Source organism: Lepeophtheirus salmonis, chromosome 1 (genome assembly GCF_016086655.4).
Source record: "Lepeophtheirus salmonis chromosome 1, UVic_Lsal_1.4, whole genome shotgun sequence".
NCBI classification, from domain to species: Eukaryota; Metazoa; Arthropoda; class Copepoda; order Siphonostomatoida; family Caligidae; genus Lepeophtheirus; species Lepeophtheirus salmonis.
In genome coordinates this window covers 42088074-42105033 of record NC_052131.2, presented here as the reverse complement: position 1 = coordinate 42105033, position 16960 = coordinate 42088074, and the positions used below count along the sequence as shown (strand labels likewise).

General features: G+C 32.4%; 1 long non-coding RNA gene across 1 annotated transcript; it reads left to right on the top strand.

The window, feature by feature from the left end:
• Positions 1 to 335: 335 nt before the first annotated feature.
• LOC121128948 (uncharacterized) lies at positions 336 to 819 on the top strand. The gene is made up of 2 exons (XR_005868317.2): positions 336 to 517; positions 665 to 819. It is a non-coding gene; the product is annotated as an uncharacterized lncRNA (long non-coding RNA).
• The last annotated feature ends 16141 nt before the right edge of the window (positions 820 to 16960 follow it).

Genomic DNA, 16960 nt, shown 5'->3' with positions numbered 1-16960 from the left:
AAATTTGTTTAACTCTCCGCTATACTAGCTGTGATATCTCTGACATCTGAACGTGACAGATGTTAATTTTTTTCCGGTAAAATATCCTATACATTTGATAGTGATGGCTGTGTAGGTCCTTGAACTTTACATGGAACATTTTTTTTTGTTAACAAACTAAAGGCTCTTTTTCTTTTTCGTGTTGAGTTTAATAGTTATTGAATAAAAGAGAGAATATAATTATAACAATCGTGTTATAAATGTCTTTAGGAGTTCAAAGAACTTCTCTTTATATTTAATTCCCTCGCTCATCTCTTTCCTACTCCACTAAAAGAAATAGTCCTTAGTTGCATTAACGAGCAGGTACACACCTTGTAACGACTGCGAGAAAAAATTCAATTCTAATTTACGCAATAATGATCTGCAAGAGGAATGCTCGTTTTGTTAGACGGAAAAGAGGCAAATGGCGGCCTTGGACTACAAACGATACTGAGGAGGCAAGAGGAGGCTACCGAAGAGGCAATTATTGAATTCGGAGGTTATTAAGTTTTTATAGTTGATATCAGATTAATGATATAAATATATATTCCATAGTACTTTAAAAGAAATTAAGTATATAAATTATGCTTGAACTTGTATACCTTTATTCGAATTTGTTTTAGCAAAGCTTTTATTTTCTCTTTAGTTTTAGATTCATTTATGAGAAGATACTCACTTAACATATATATCATCATTGGGGAGGATCGTATCATGAAGAATCCACGTACTTTGTACAAGAATTAAAACTTATCAGTTTCTAATGTTTAAAAAAAGCTAAAACAATATATCTGTAATTGTCAATTCCTTTAGTTTTTATTAGATTGGATACTCGTTGACCATTTTTTACTGTATCTCTTCGGAATTTATATCAAAATATTATACGTTCACATTATGGATTGCGATCTCCTGGTATAAGAACTTCATGTCCATATTTATCAAGTTTCATGTTAAAAATTGGTACCCAAAAAGAAGATCCAGAAGATAAAATGGGAAGACAATAGGAGTGAGTGATGACTTCAAGGAAACAATCAGCTCAAATTTAACTTATCTCAGGAGATACGAAGGAATTGGGCCACAAATAATTAAATTGATATTTTGAACTGTAATGAAACTATTCACCCTGCAATAGCAATGTCGATGCAGTGCCTACAGCTATCCCGATAGGTATTCTTCAAAAATGATATAGATAAATTTACGAATAATTTGAGCAATAGTTATGCTTTTAAGTATATGGATGCGTAATTTCATTCCCTTGCCCCAACCTCCCGTACAAAAACGAGATGCCAAATCCGGACGTTGAAGCATCATTTCTGCTTTAAAATCAGAGAATATGGTTGGGATAGTTTCGAGTGTTAGATAATTTTGGGCCTTAGATCGTGTTCTTCGAAAAAACATTTCCTGTTATAGAAATATCGACATCGTGCAAAAAAAAAATAAAAAAAAATAGTGACCACATTGTCTCGTGAAGCTATTGGTAACGTGTACCTCCTCGGTTTAAAGCTTTAGTTCTCGCCTGTCCTATTCTGACTTCATGTATGCAATACAAACATTGTTCACCTCCACACACCATCCCTTCCCACACTGTACACAAGGAACGTACCGACTTGCATAATATGATCAATTATCAAATTCCTCATCAAATGTATAAATATAAAATTATACAAACACATATAAAAGAAATTAATATAGATAAAAGCGGAGACCTTCCCTCCTTCTTTTCTAGACATAATAAACTAGCCATAGAGTCCTCTTGTTTATTAACTCTAGTTTTATCATTTTTAAAAGAGTTAAGCTCTATTGGTCATCTCTTTACTAATTTTACGGTCCCTACCAGCACGGGTTGAATGCTAAATTTTCCTACATATATTATCACTTTGGCTGTGATAAACTCTATCTTGAAAGTCTCCTCCATATTTGGCAACGTCGAGACCAGCCAGTCACCTTATATGCCTCCCATTTCAGCTTATACTAGTCTCTCTAAAGGAGGGATACAAGTGCAAAAATAAAAGAGGTGGAAGGAAGTATCAATTTAGTTCCACAAAAACGGCACATCCACTCCTACAGAGTATCCTAGCTCTTGTTACTAAAGATCGAGGAAATGACCAATTTATAAATAAATTATTTTAATTTTGCACCACAAAAATGATTTTGGAAAACTACGCACGGACTCACACTCGATACATTCCAGTCTAGAAAAAATCTCTCCATTCTTCTCCTCACAAGGACTTCCGGGTTATTATGTTGTTGACTGCTGTACATCAAGACAACTTTCAGATTTAATTTCACCAGTTCCTTTCACATTCTGATCATAGCTTCCTTATTTTCATGGTCAATAATTTTCTTCAGTTATACGATCCCTACAAGGCTAATGTCATCGATTTTTAGATTTGACTCCTTATATTTTTTCTTATCATTGCAGCTTATTTCCCTCTTTGTAAAAATAATTTTCTCCACTTTATTTCAATATTCCTTTGAGTGTCCTAGTATGAGAATAGATTGTACAGACTCAGAGTTTTAAGGCTTTCATTTCCCAGTGAGGCAGAGTATTTTTCCACTATGTTAAAGAACAAATTTTTTTAATCCGAATTATTTCTGTAAATTGCAGAATTTTTTTTTACCATTTCAACGTCTACCACAAAATCATTCCCAACCGGATCATAAGCCACAAGATGGGGATTGAGAGAACTCTATAATAACAATCACTTCTCTATACGGGTGTGAAGCAGTGTTAACTTCGTCAAACCTGACGAGACGATATCATTTCGTTAAAGAAACTTTTTTTCATGAAGAAGACGAGACAAAGACAAAATCTAACAAAAATTATGGTGAAGACGAGACCATGACAAAATTCTCAGGAAGACAAAATTCGGACGAATACGAAACTTTGACGAATACGAAAATCTGACGAAGACAAGACGAACACCAAATAAAAGATAACTACGACGAAACAATGACAATGTCTGACAATTATGACACTGACGAAGCTCTGACAAAAACTAATGACATACGATTACGAAACCAAAAACTATCAATACAATTACTGATTCTGATGGTACGTGCAACATGCCCCCATGGTCTTACAACAAAGTCATAACACAAAACTTTTATTAAAGCGTATTAAATTTAATCAATAATTAAGTGTATGTGTATGTTTGTGTTGCACGTTAGAGTGCCCAGTGTACAAAATTCCAATCAAAGCAGGCATTGTGCAGAATACCCAATCAATTTATAAAATTTTCAATAGAGTGAGCAACGGTCATTTTAGCTTTATTTAAATTGTCAGGCGAAATGATTGTGGGTAATTTGAATATTAAGCATTTCAATTCTAAACAATTTGATCGTTAATTGATAAAAGAGGGCCCGGGTTTTTGCAGTTGTCACCTTATGAATGGAGTTCCAAATTAAACTAATTTTGTAAAAGATTAAGGAATAGCCTTTGTAAAAGGATATCGTACCTCAGTCGAGACTAAAGTTAGATCCAGGCATTCCTTATTTTTCCATGGAGTCGAAGTATGAGGAATTGTACTCGGAGCCAGAAAACATTAAAAATATATCTTAATATTTGGTTTCTTATATTGAATGTACTGTATAGGTTTTATTGATGAAAATTGTAGCGGCTTCATTCATCAGTGAATATTTAAGTTAAATATTTTATTTGCCTTTAGACGCAACTATGGGTCGATCAAGATATTGTTTATTTTCCCATGTACCCGGAGCATCATAACTTGGACTCAGAACCAGGAAGATCCGAAGCATGTGGACTCAGGCTATACCTGAACACTGAAAAGATGGACTCAAATACAGCTCAGAAATTGGATCTAATAAATCTTTACTGTTTTCTTAAATTATACTTACTATTTAGAATGAGTAATTAATAATTATTTATGGAATATGAAGAGGATCTTTTGGTACATGATATAATTAATGACGACAAGGCTTAAGAGTTAACACAGAATAAGCTTTTTATTTCATTTTCTAAATAGATTTGTGTGGTTTATTTGACGAGATTCCTTCACTTTAATAGTGGAAATAAGGAATCCTAATGTCCCAAACCCCGGAATAGATGAGGAGGATGGATGAAATGGATGACTGAATCAGAATAGAAGTATTCATCGACAGCTGACACGAAATATCGTAGATACATTGAGCAAAGTCAAATTCAGTATAAGTTCCCCTGTTTTTATGTCTCTCACTAAAACTAGAGTTTAGTGTCGACTTCGAAGTAATTTTCATTAATGTTTTAGAATATAATATTGAGTGGGATTTGTATTTACTTGCTCAAGGCTAATCTAATAAAACATCATGACAGTTGAGCTGCTATTCTTCAAAACATTCTTCAAATTGTAAGGGTTACCAGGTTAATTTTCGGTTTCTATTTATTTAGCTTACCGGTGGATAGCATTTTGACCATCTTTGATCATTACCCATCACTTCCTTGAACATCAAGGAACTCTTTTCACATTCCATAATCCATAATACCCCACCCACGGTTTGTGCAAAATAGTTGCAGGCTCAAAAAAGTGATCATTACCCACCGCCACCGCTTCCCTGAGTATAAAGGATCTCTTTCCATATCCTATAATACACCCCAGCTCATGGGTTGTGCAAGTGAACGATAGTCGAAAAGGTAGGTCGTAATTTGCAGAACTCCTGACCTTTTTTAGGTATTATAGTTAGTGGTACCTGTAAAGGTATTTATAATTTTGGTGGTGGTTTATGACCAGCATGCAAATCCTCTGCAGCCAGAGGTTCACGTATTTTTAATACTAAAACGTAAGCCAAAAAAGGTGAGCAATTTGAATGAACGTGATAAAATTTGGCATATCAGGCTCAAGTAAAGATCTAATAAAAATTTACATTAGAATTGTTATTCATAATACTTCATAATATTCGAACTACCCGATTCACTATTTCATATAAATATTAACATTTTTGTTCAAAGTACACATAAACAAAAAACTTGTTTAAATATACTTTTCGACATAACAGGTAATCATTTCAAAAATTCATGTTTTTGAACATACTTAACATAACTAATATTATCTAAATATGTATATACTTAACATAAACACATTCACCAAATAAATTAATTTTGCAGCATGTTGTGCTATTATAGCATTTGCTACTACAAAGGTGTGCCTTATTTTGCAAATAAACTTATTTGTTTGGAGTCTGTGCAATTGCACCACTTAAAGCCTTGTTCATTTCCATCCAACATAATTGATGCAGTAGTCACAATGTAACTTCCTTCTCTGTGGGAACTTCATAAACATTGAGGAATGACTCATTGCAAGGCTCAGACTGCTTTCTTACATTGAGCTGTTTATAAACATCCTTTTTTGTCCCTAATGTATAATATATGTTACCTGCTACACGGATCACAACCGTCAAGACGTAGTGGGGATCTGTTTTTCAAAGCTCGATTGAACAACTGTCCATAAGTCAACTGACTTGTCTTGTTGTCACGTTGCCCCGTCAAAAGAATGTCTTGAATCTCTCCATTTCCTCTCTCATATGATTTCTGAGATTGTGAGTGATGGGAATTTCCATGCAAAAGTTCACTTGCAAAACCCGTAGTCCTAGGGTTATAATAGACTATTAGCAGGGATTCTTAATGCTCGATGAAGAGGTGGCGGTGGGTAATGATTCACTTTTTGAACCAGAGGTTCACTTGTACAGTCAAGGGTGTATTATAGTATGTTAGAAGGTGCCCTTGATACTCAGCATAGTGGTGGCGATATATTCCCCCCCTCTTGTGGACAAGCAGTTCACTAGCGTAACCTGTGGGTCGGCGTGTATTATAATATATTCGAGGCCTGGATACTCAGGATAGTAGTGGCAATAGGTTTTGAACCACCTTAGGGCCATTTGTACTACCTGTTACCCGAGGTATATTTTGAAAATAAAATTGAGTCTCTTCTGATAATTTCTTATGATACTATAGTTTGATTGTCTGAATACAATATAAATTTCAATGAAATGCACTAGATCAGAGATTTCTAACATTTTAATATAATGGGCGGTATTGCCACTAAAAGTATTTTATTGGGCCTCAGAACCTATTATGTTAAATTTTTTCAAGAAATTAAAAAACACAAAAAACTATTAAATACAAATTTATTTCAATTTTAGAACAAATATAGGAAAATCAAAATTCTTCAAGGCCAAACTGTTTAAAAAGGCTAATCTGGTAACCCTGTTAGAATCCCAGAATATATAAGATACCGGCAAATATTTTTCAATCTCTGTACGTATTATGATCCTTCTACGCATTTTGATGATGATTTTGCGACAATTTTGTTAAAAATATACTACTTGTAGTGAAAATGAGTACTGGGCCACAACTAAACATTAGGCAGGCCACAATCCATAAGCTGGACATCCTTGAACCGTATTATCTAATTGCTTGCAATGAAATTGTTCCTTAATAAAATCCTTAATGATTAAATTGGTTGCAATGAATTGTTTAATAATAAAATTACACACAATCATTTTACCTGACAATGTTAATAAACGTAAAATGACCACACTATTGGCTATTTTATAGATTTTCCGGGCATTCAATCAGATTGTCCACTCTAACTGGTATTTTGCTCATTGCCGTACTACTACTTTATTTAATTAAAAAAAAAAAAAAGTCTTGATACTGTAGTAATCAAGAATACATATTGAAGGTTTATTATTATATTTTAAGTAATTATAATTTTACAACATTCTAATGTAATCTGCATCTTAATTAAACTGACATGTATGACATACCCGACAATTATTATTTACTTATCTATATCATACTAATTTTGATAGATTAAGAGTAAATTTTTTACGATGTTCCGATGAAAAATGTTGTAAAACACATAATTAACTGTCGATTGCCGATTGCTTAGAAAAACTTTGCTCTAGTCTCCACCATGATCACACAATAAGAGAAGAAGATTGATCCTCAGCGTGGGATCTTCTCAGAAGGCAATTTGGGAGCAGACTGGGGCCTCGAGGAAGACGATTTACAATGTAACCATGTGGCTGAAGTTCGGGAAAGACCTTATATACTATACTGAAGTAAGCAGGAAAACCACCGTGTCTGTTAACCTCCTGAAGTCGGCCTTCAAAGAAAAGTAATCAATAGTTGACATGACCAGGCAGATGAGCAAGTCTCCATCAGTGGTGTCAAGAGCTCTGAAAAAGTCGGGAGGAAAGTCTCTACTGCGTATTCTGCAGCCTCTATTTTTTCTGATGAGAAGACCTTTACTGTTGACCCTGTTTTCAAAAGGAAGAATGATCGAGTATTGATATTTTGGGATATAGAAGAGCACCGTTATGTCTCCACCACCAAACACCCTTCTTCTGTGTGTATGCTAGTCATCGTTGCATCCAAATGGGAAGGCCATGAATCCCGTGTGATTCCCATGAGGATATAGGAGGATAGCTGATGCGTACGTCAAAATTCTGAAAAACAAAGCTCTCCCATGGATAAAATCCATCGTTGGCATTTCTATCTGGGTATTCCAACAAGATAGATCCCCAGCCCACACTGTAAAGAAACCCCAAGAGTGCCTCCGGCCCAACATACACTTATGGGCAAACGAATTCTGGCCACCGCAGAGCCAAGACCTCAAGCCCCTAGACTATTCTATCTCTCCCTGAAGACATCCGTCAACAAGACCTGGTCCTGCATGAGCGCCAAGAACATCCTGAGGGTTTGAAGTAGCTTCCGCCATCGCTTGAAGCTCACCATCAATTCCAGGGGCGGATTCATTGACTAAAACATGTTATGTGGGTTTCAATTAATAATGAAATAAAAATCAATAAACTTGTTTGCTAATTCACCCAGGATCCTGCCATGAACTTCAATACTTTGTTTGTTAAAATGTGTAAATAATTACGGTCGGCCCGGTATCATCGCTAGTATCATAACTAAACATGATTGTTCATTTACATTGTCTTACAGTAATACCATTTTAATCATTCTATTGTAAACAGAAATCAACACCATGCCAATAGTTTCAAGACTTTGAAGTAAAGAAGATTTAGTCAAAGTAATACTTCAATAATTATAATGTGTTATTGATCTATAATTAGGATAAATAGGTGATATAACTTCAAAACAATTATAAAGTTAATTGTAAAACGTAACATATTATTTCTGCGATAGGAGTCAAGACATTAGGAAAATCAAAACACCGATTGAGATTTGGATCTATTTTTTTATTTATTTAATGGTATTTCTTATAATCAAGTAACTTAATTATTTTTGTACAAGGAAAAAAATGATATGTGCATTTAAAAAAAAAAAAGCCTCATGTTAAAATATTTTGTAATTTCTTTAAAAACGTAAGAGGGGAAAAAATATCAACTACTTAGGCAAATACATTCTTTAATACATAAATAAATAATTAAATCCAATTACATTAGCAATAATATTAACCATGCAAGTCAAACTGATTTAATGACCCTTGCTGGACTTTGTTAAATACTTACTTACATCAATTAACATATACAAAGAATAAGTCCAACATTCTCTAACATTAAAAAGAATCCGTTGTATGAGTCTCATCTAACGGAAAAGAGCGCTCACTCAATGTAAGAAGATCATCTTTTTCCCCCTTCTCGTTGCTGAATGCCATAAAATTGTCAGTTACCATGAATTCCTATTTGAAAGGTCTTGGAAGCTGTTTATTTGCTACTAGGGGTATTTTCCGGCATTGTCCGGAGTTATTAGGCGTCGACGAACATACAAATTTTGCTTTAAGAGAATAGAATATAACTCATCCTCAACAATTCCTCAATGTTACTCCCCATTTTTCATGAGCAATCTCACGTGTACCTACTCACTCACTTACTAAAACATCCTTTTCCTCATTATTAGAAAACAATAATGATATTATTTATGTAGTAAAAAGTCAGAATCATTTTTGTTTTCTTTTTTTACTTAATTATATTCCTGTTTCTGTTCACTCCATTTTATTTATTTATACAGTCTTTTCAGTTTTCTTAGACCGATCCAACCTTATTGTTAGGAAATTTTATTAGAATAATAGTTTTATGCTACTTCATCAAGGAAAAAGGATCTTTCAATTATCAATATGATGATAGCGAATACTTAAACAGTTTTTTGGATGACTTAAAAGAAGGAAGAAATAAATCAGACGAAAAAGGTCATTCATATTTTCTTCAAGAACGAACTCCTTGGTTACTAGAAGGTACTGTGCAGTTTAAATCACTAATAGATATTTCATATCAAATTGATGGATATAATTTAAATTAAATTTAAAAAAGTCAGTCCGTTTGCTCAGACCGTCTTAGTTTTGACGTTTTGAATACCAGTGATATTGGATTTTTGATCTAAAGATTATTCAGGCTTATTTTTATGCCATTATATCAAAGAAGTTAGCAGCAAATATATTCCCAATTGAATGTCATAATATTAAAACAAAATTATTCGTAGTTATTTCCATGTTCAAGCTAAAATCCATTCAAAGACCTTCTCGAAAGACACGAAGAGAGAGTGGAGGATTAAGGAAAAATGTTCAATCAATAAAAGTGCATGTATGCATGAAATTGTGCAACATATCTATTAATTTATGATCTCTTTTAATTATAATTAATTATTTAAAAATATTTTGTTGAATAAAGTTAACTTAAATATTTATTATTCAAAGAGTTAATATGGTTCTTTTAAAAGTTTGAATTTATCCTTAAAAACTAACTTTGTAAGTGAATTCTTTAGAAAAACATGTTAACTACTACCGGGTGTAGAAAGAGTACTGAGACCTGCCTCTAAGTAGTAATTAAAATACTTGTAACTCATCAGGATGATGTTGAATAGAAATTATGAATTTGGCCACCATCCGCCTCAATGACAGCCTCTGGAACCCCTTGCACACATTGCCAACATAGTTCTTTTCATGATCTTCCACTGCTGATTAACGATGATGTTTAGGGAATCAATATTCGGGCGGCAGACTTTGTAGGTCTTCTTCTTAATTTGCCACCAAATGGAGTAATCAAGTGGATTCAGATCTGGGCACTGAGAGTACCAAAGGTTCTTGGAAAAGAAGTTAATATTGCTACCCATCCACTACTGTACAATATTAGGAGTATCGGCCGGAGCTTTATCCTGCTGAAATACATACGTGGCCTTGTTGGACTTCTTCATGGTCTTGGTGATATATAAAACCACATTTTCGTTCAACACCCTCAAGTAGTATGCCGCAGGTAAACGGTATCCAACAGGAAACCAAAGGGAAGACAATTTTTCTCAATTTGATGGCACAATAGAAATAAAAAATATTTTGTAAAGAAATAATTTTATTCAATATTATCATAGTAAAAAATATATTTAAAAAAGTTCGAAAATTAGCTTTGCATTTTTCATAATATACTCATCATGTACTTTCCATACTTTAAAAAAGGTAATTAAGAATGTAATTCATAATAGAATATGTCCTAGAAAGTGGAGCGACTTTTTTTAGTTGCAACCTGAACTGGATTTTTTAATGATGATATCATTACTTTTTAATTATTGAGAAGGGAACATCTCAGTATTGTTAGACTCGGACTAGAATTGAGAATCGATATTTGAGTCATATGTGTATATATAATTGCTATACCTGGTGCGGCAAAAAAATCTTTACACTTCATTTTTGCTACATAAATGAAGGTTTTTGCTATTGCAGTACAATTGTCCCGGTCAAATACTAAAAAAAAATGAAATCAAAAAACAAAAATTATTTATTAGAAGCAGAGAAAATGGGATTTGAACTTGACCAACGAATTTCGGTACGTCCCCTTTTAGAAGCTGGCAAGAAACCAACGGATATTGCATTGTTACCATGGAGCCAAACCAATTACTCGGACATGAATATGGTGTTCCAGCAGGATGGTACACCTGCACACGCGTCCAAAAAGGCCCAAAAGTGGCTTGAGGATAACTTATCTTTTTGGCCAAAGAAAATATGGCCCCTACTCACCAGATGCCACTCCATTGGACTTCACTTTTTGGGTGCATGTTGAGTCCAATATTATTTGATGCTTTAACTAAAACCTAAAAGAAAAAAAAATGAGACAACGATGATTATGATATATACTTTAAATACTCTTTGAAAGAATATTATAGTATTTTAATGTGCTTTCATAGTAAATGAAGATTTATATACCTAGACTATAGCATATTACTTATGTGCGTGTGATATGTGTTTCCCGGTTCTAAATTTTATGCTTTTCTAACGATATTTTATTGCTTACTACTGTATGATATATTAAATGTAAAAAAAAACAAAAAAAGCGCCATCTCATATTATATTTGAAAAAATTAAAAAGTCAGTTGAATCAATGGGATGTTAGTCAAAAGAATTTCAATATACTTATGAGTAGAGTTGTATAAAATATGAGTTAACTCGAATGCAATATTATTTCTAGTTAGCAATCCAAACAATGTTTTATACTTTCTTTTCCAATGCTGTCATCATTTTTATTGATTTTGGAGGTGATAACAACAAGTAAGGGGAGTTTTTATAATCATATGCAATTTTATCCCTAATTTTTGAATATGTAAGGACAGTTTCTAAGCACTCTGATTTTTTTTCTTCAGATGACAACCAAACCCTTCATACCCAAAAAAATACTTTTCTTGTACCGTTTAATCAAATTTACTCTAACTTTAAAAAAAAAAAAAAAAACTTATCAAGTTTTTATTCTGTCGATGAGGATTTCTAAATACTATGATGTAATTTGTACTCTAGGGCCCACACTACTGTTGGGGCAATAGAAGGGGAGGGGGATAAATGATTAACCAATAATCAATTACTTCTTTACAATTCAAATTATTTTCAAAAATATTCCTGGAAATAGCAAAATAATTTTAAACGGCCGAAATAATATATTCAAATTATGCACTTCCATAAATCCCCCTGCGTAATAAACACTTGTTATTTAACTTGAACTATTTTTAATCCTTAAACCTATTCTTTATTAAATAATAATATAAAATATGTGTTCCAAAATATGTTTGAATTTCGACTCAATCCATAGTCAGCCTCCAAGAACTAGTAACAAACAAAAACACGCAATAAGTTGAAGCCAGATTTAAGGAAAAAAAACTGAGTTTTTTTAAGTCGCTGTATATTTAACTATGTCTTAACCCTTAGATTATGTGTTATCAAGTATGTGTGTACAGGAAAGCTTGCAGATTGAACGGAAAAATGAACGGTATTCTCGCTTTCCGTTCATTTTTGAACGAATGAACAATTAATAAAAAAAAAAAAAAGAGAGCTGTGTTCATTGAATTTCAAATTTAATACTAAATGGTGAATTTAGTTTATGAAAATTAATTCACCATTAACCATAAAGGAAGAATAGATAACCAGAAGTCCACAAAACGAAAACCATCATCAGGTGTCCGAGAAGTAAAAGTTACCATAAACAAAGATATGAACACAATCTCAAATAGAAAATTATATGATACTCATATAATTTTAAATTGGAATATACTTCGACACAATTACATAATAGTGAATGGAATTTATGATCAAACAGAAGATAATACAAAATAAATTTTTATTTCATTATGCAATCCAAAGATGTTCAATTAAATTGAGAGCACTATGGAAAATAAAAATTATATTTAAGAAATTTTGCGTTGTAATATTAAAGGAAGCCATCAAATATGGCATAAGAACGAATAAAATCATTGAAAAAAACAAAAACTAAAAGAGGATAAAAAAATATTATACGTAATATTTAAGGAAAACATCAAATATGGCATTAGAAGGAATAAAATTATTAGAATAAAAGGAAAGAGAGGATGAAAAATTCGATTAAGTCTACACTTCATTATGTTGCTAAGCTCAAAAAGCTGGATTAAGTGAGATGACGTTTGATACTTGGAAGTCAAATTTAATTATACTGAAGATTATGAGAAGAATTTTTTTAATATCTAACTTACCTGAGCTATTCCTTGCATAAGTAATTTTGGTCTGCTACAGTTAATAAAAAGGAAAAGTCGGCTAAAATATAATTTAGACTATTATCTAGCATAAAAAAATGTTAAAGAGATAACAATTGAAAAATATATTTGATGCTGTTACTGTGGAGGAGGTAACAAGCATGGAAAGGGAGAAAATATCCGGCAAAGGGATATATAAGATTAAATAAGATTAGATTATTATTATGGTATTACTGCATGAAATTAGTGAAAGAATTATATTTTATGAAATTAAAGTACTTTTCGATAGAGGAGTGGAATTACCTTAACCAGGAATATGGTTTTTTTTTAAGAAAATGTGATTTAATATTTATTTAAATTGTTATAAGTACCTCTATTATGTTTAGAGTCCCTTTCTTGCTATAACTGCAATGCCCTGTCATGCCCGTTCCCTCTAGCCTGTCACTCCATATTAAACAATTTATATGTAAACAATGAATGTGACGGATCACGTTACTTATAATCTGCTTGGAGCTTGGTAAATGAGTTAAGAATTTCTTCTCAAGTGGAGGCTAGAGTTTGACAATTTATCTCTAATTCTTCTGAATTGTTGGATTTATTGTCTATAGAGGATCGTTGAGTGTTAAAAGCTTTGTTGAACTCAAAGATAATTCGTTGAATGAAGCTACTAAGCCTCTGGGTATTGGTTAGAATGTGGTAAATGAAGGGAATTTCATCACATCAAGAAGCCTGTTTCGAGGAGGATTCTATGAGCAACTTATTCCCTCGGTTAAGAAGCCTCTTATGGCTATCCTTCGAAAAACCCTCATATGACGAGATTTATACAGTATTGACGGATATAGGGTCGTCGATAAATCAATGACCACTCACTTTTGATTTCTTATTCCTGGGATTGGAAGCCTATCACCTCATCTCATCTCTGTCTAACTCGACCTCTAGGGAGTTGGCTTTGCAGAATCTAAGTATAAATATTAAATTTATACTCCATTCAAAAAGAGTACGGAAGCAGTTCTAAGTAAATTGAGTGGTTTTGAAAATTTCGTAGAGGCATCATCTATAAAGAAACTGCGAAGTTTTCTGGGCTTAGTGAAACAATTAGAACATTTCTCCCCAAGAATTAGTGAAGTCGTTTGTTCATTGAAACAGCTTTTAAGGTCAAAAGTATGTATGTGTGGACAGAAATTGTAGAAAAAGATTTAAGTTCACCACCAGGAAATAGAAAGAATTAACCAAGATTAGAAACCAAGCTTGGAATTTATGTATGGAGAATAAATATATTGGGACATGTGTTACGTTAGAAGCACAAAAAAAGAAGATAAACTAATTCAAGAATAACTCTGTAGAGTGTACAAATTAGTGTAAATCATTATCAAAATATCCCACTAAAATATAATTGTGGCATAATACAAGTTGAACATAACAGGAGGAACCTTTATTATAAATGCGAGGAATAACAACAGGTCTTGTTAGATCTGAGTTGAATTGAACTGAAAAAAAAAAAAAAAAAAAAATCAAATTTGACCCAAATTCTTTGAACTTGTAAATTAAATTTGTTCCAAGTCATTGTATTTTGAATAAATAGAGTCATAAACAAAGAGAATCTTATGTTATCTTGTCCAAAATTTGTTTTCAAGTTGTTAAAGGATATTTAATATGGCTATTTGCTTTTGTTTCTCAGTATTCGTTATTTCAGTTTTTTCCAGGATCCTATGCCTTTGTCTAAAAATAACCCAAGTCTCCGAACTGAAAAGATCTCATGTATATCGTCGTCTCAGCCTCCCAGCCTCCCAGCCTCCCAAGATTATTATTTATATTTTTCCCTTTAGAGATTTTTAAGAATAATGGAATTCCTATAAATGCATCTAATGTTTCTAACTACTTTTATTGAATTTAAAGTCTTCGCTTTTTTAAATTATGCGTCATCAATGAAAATTAGATAATTTATATGTTAATACGGGTGAGTATTGTTTTAAAGCAGGAAGTGTATGTAAAAATGAAAAAAAAAAAAAAAAATCTTCTTCAATAACTTATTCTAATAATATATTTCTATAATATAGTCCAAATCGAATCATCGGAGGCGTTCTTTTGGAGCTTCTTGTCCCCGCTGTCACGTACCCTTGGATTTTTTTTTTTTTGTGGGCTGATATAATGGGAAAAATATTCCATTTCGGTATTGTATGGGTATCAGAGAAAATTCTTAAAAATGTATTCTGGAATTCTAGGAAATACAATCGGAATAAGGTGGTTCAATTTTTGTAGCCAGCTAATGATTTATACACAGAATACTACCACTTATAGATAGTACTCTTATACAGTATAAATGAACTTATATTACTCGAAAAAATCTGATACCCGAACCGGTTTTGGGTAACCAAAATTTTATGGATCATAAAAAAGATTCAAAGGATTTTCTGGATCTTAAAAAGCTTATAGTATTGCATAATACTTTATCATAGTTCGAAAGATATATATTATCTATATCGAACGTACACTCTATTTATCTAAATGAGTGCTTGCAGCAACGGTTGTATTGCGTGGTTAATCCAACGATGCTACCTTTATCGGAAAAGAAAGAGAAAAAGGGCCTAAAATCAATGTGACTGTACCAAACTAAAACAAATATATTATCTGTAAGGTGGTGTGACAATCTATAGCCTGCTGTTTAGATTAGTTGTTTTTAAAAACGGCTCATGCTGGGAAGAATTGTCAGAGTGCCCTCCATGTTAGTAACATAAACCTATATTTTATATTAAATAATGCCCAATTAGTGGGGTATCCCAATTCTTCTCAACTATGAAACTATATTCCAATGATTGTTGATAATAGTTCAAATATTAAAAAAAAATTATTCAATGAGTCAAACAACTTCAGAACACTGATAAGGAGAAAATAGCAAAACATAGGTAGCTGATAAAAATTAAAAAACACTGTACATTTGTATGTTAACGAGGTAACACGTTGTGTTCACAAACACAAAAATGTAAACTGTATTTAGTTGTCAGGTGTTCAAGTTTCTACTTCTTTTCCTCTGAACAGTGTTCCTCAAATTGATTGTTTGAACAAGAATTAGTCATTTTTAAGCTCTGGACAACTATCTACTATTATTGAATAATAATTGCGTAGTTGGAAGAATTAATTGGCTGACTACCAAATGATTTGGGGGCATTTGCTGTTTCTTTTCTAAAGAGACTGTGAGATACAATGAAGGTAATGGGGTTTCCAATGTTATTCTAAGAATAATTATGTATTATAACTAAACTTTATGTTTTAATAGACATAACATTGGATTATTTATTGTTTTGGGTTCAGTAATCAGTAAAAGTTTAATCAGTTTAGGTCCGAATTTGGGTAAATTACTTCTTAAATTCGAAACAAGTATCCATCTAATATGTATTCAAACTTTTGGGGTAATCAAACATTGACATTTAAGGTCCAAACCTACCCGGATCCGAGATTATGTTGATCCGTCCAATCTTGACTCACACTTAGATGAATCCATTTGCAATGAGTAGAGTTGAGTCATTTATAATAAAAAAAATTACCTTTAAAAATTAGAAAAGGAAAAGCATTAGTTGCTTATGCTCTGTCTTCTTTTTCGTTCATTAGATTACCCTGGTTTTAACTTCTCCCTCTGAAGTAAGCATTACCGTCTATTATTTGTATAAATTATTTGAAAAATGTATAATATAATAAATATATATGAATTTAAATGTAATTATAATATTTTTCCAAAACTAATGTTATTCGAAATGTGGAAGGTTCTCCTTTTTAATGCAGTTACTCAATTTCTCCCTCCAAAATCATTTGATAGGCAGCTGATATTAACTAAGGTTTCAATTTAGAAGTTCCATATGTCTCGCTCCTACCTTTTCCTAACGCTCTTTTATTTACGCACAAAGAATACATCACTAAGTTTGATCAACAAATAAGGTAAAAAATCCAGATAAGATATATCCTTGTCAAATTTGCCTTCCATAAAATAGGCTCTCGTTCTTTAAAAAT